The sequence below is a fragment of the Diceros bicornis genome, chromosome 35, assembly GCF_020826845.1.
Source record: "Diceros bicornis minor isolate mBicDic1 chromosome 35, mDicBic1.mat.cur, whole genome shotgun sequence".
NCBI lineage: Eukaryota > Metazoa > Chordata > Mammalia > Perissodactyla > Rhinocerotidae > Diceros > Diceros bicornis.
The window spans coordinates 32,416,014-32,418,255 of NC_080774.1; positions in this window are offsets into that span (position 1 = coordinate 32,416,014).

Sequence of the window (2,242 nt, forward strand, 5' to 3'; positions counted from 1 at the left end):
CAGGTCTGCCTGGCCGGGTTCACGGGCTTCTCCTCGGAACCCTCGGGCCCCTTCATGTGAACCCCACTGTGGGCCTGGGGTTCCAGGCGGGGCTCCTGCCTGCTGCCTGCCACATCCCCAGGGCTCGGGGCTGGTCATAAACCCTCCACCAGACCTTTGGGTGAGGGCTCAACACCGAGGGGAGGGCTGGGGTCGGCTCGCAGGGACTTCTGCTTCAGTAGGGGGCACCCGAAGGGAAGGGCCAGGGAACAGTCAGGGCCAGCGGAGCCACTGCTTTTCCAGGTGCATCGAGCCACCAAGCTGGGGAGAGGGGGTTGCCTCCTCCCACCCCACAGGACAGTGTCACAAGAGACCATGACCAGCAGACGTGTGCACCGTGGGGCAGGGAAACTGCTCCTGTCCCCGTTCCAGCCTCAGCCCCCCGGCCACAAGTTACCTCAAGCCCCCAGTCCGGGCCCAGCACCCGCCCAAGTGTCTGCAAACCCGCCAAGTATGCGCAGACGGTGCTGCAGCCAGCAGCCAGCAGCGGTGCTGCGTGCTGGGCACGGGCGGAATGTGGGGCCCTGGCTTTGATGCAGACCCCTCACAGATGGAGCCTGCTCCTCCTCCGCATCTCGGAGCCCGTGGTTCTTCTCCCCACTCCGAGGCTCAGCTGGGGACCAAAGGGAGGGAGGCCTCACCCCAGTGGCCCCACAGAGCCAGATCTCGCAAGCATGACGGCCACTCCCCACCCTCCCCCACCTGCCTCCACCCGTCCATGCCCACGAGGGCCACCCAGAAAGCCATGTTCATCAGTGTGGGGGGCCAAGCACGTTCGTTGGACGGGGAAACGATGGGACGCGGCTGCGGGGCCAGGGTCCTGCAGGAGGTGCCTGGGTGGGCCAGGAGCGGAGAGGTGCGGGCAGAGCCAGGAGGGGAGGACAGAACAGCCTGCTCGCCCGCCTCTCCCGGCTCCAGCGATGGTCGCCCCCGTCGCTGCCCCGCTGAGACTCAGCCCCAGAAGTCCCAGTCTCCCAGGTTGTGGGGCCCGGTGGAGCCACTGACAGCAGCAAAAAGGCAGGGCTCAGGCTACTCCTGGAGCAGGGCCTCCCAGAGACCCCTGAGGCCAAGTCCAGGCAGGGGCGCTGGAGGTGGTTCCCTGGCCAATCAACCGAAATGAATTAACGGGGTCAAGTAAAGCTGGGCCCCTCTCTGCCTGAGCCCTGGGGAATGCAGCCCAGTTCTGCCCCACTCCAGGCTCTGATTCCTGGGGGAGAGGTCTCCAGAGCCCCCTGCACTCATATCCCCATGGGCCACCTGCACGGGGTCACTTGTGTGCACGTTTGCCCCAGAGGGCCAGAGAGCACGCTGGGGGCACAGTGGTGTGCACCTCGACTCGAGGGGCACTTGAGCACGACGATCGCTGGGCACTGCATCCGCCAGAGATGCACGAGGGTGCGCAGGTGCTTCCAGGGCTGGGAACCGAGAGGGCAGAATGAATTCCGAGCTGGGGGGGGGGTGCGGTGCCTTTACGATGGATGGAGAACAAGGGGTGGGGTCCCGCCAAAAGCGTCAGTCTTGACGGCTCCTCTCAGGAAGCCACCGTGCTCTGGGCAGGTGGAGCTGGGCAGACATCGGGCAGCCAAGACTCTGCGGGAGCTGCCTTCTGTGCCCTGGGGAGAAATCCAAATTTGGGCTTGCTTAAGCTGAAACTCCAAAGATGCTGGGGCGGGGGGCGCAGTGTAGCAAGCAAGGCTCCCTGGGCAGTGCTGGGGTGCAGCTGTGCCCCCACGTGGGACTCTGTGCAGGACCCAGAGGGAGAAGCAAAGGCTGCGGCTGTGCCTGGGCAGAAGACGGGGCGCAGCCTCAGCTCCATCCCACCCCTGTCTCCGGCCCTCAGCCAGACTTCTGGTCCCCACCCAGTACCTACCCACAGCCTCCGTTTTAGGGCCTGTAAAATGGTCTCATCAAAGCCCCCACCTCGCAGCCAGCCGACGCGGCGAAATGCGCGTCCCATCTTCACTGTGCGTTCCAGGCAGGCGGGCGCACCGCACCCTGAAGGAGCACACTGCGCGGCTCACGACCCGCGGCGGGCCCAGCCCTCCTAGCCCGCAGGCCGGCGCCCAGCCGGGCCTCCTACCTGCGGTGGTGGAGGCGCGGCCGGCAGGGGGAGCGAGGCGGAAGGGAGCCGCGGCCGGTCCAGGTGAGGCAGGAAGACTTCCCGCAGGCGGCGGCGCGGGTGCGCTGGGGGCCGGGGGTGTGC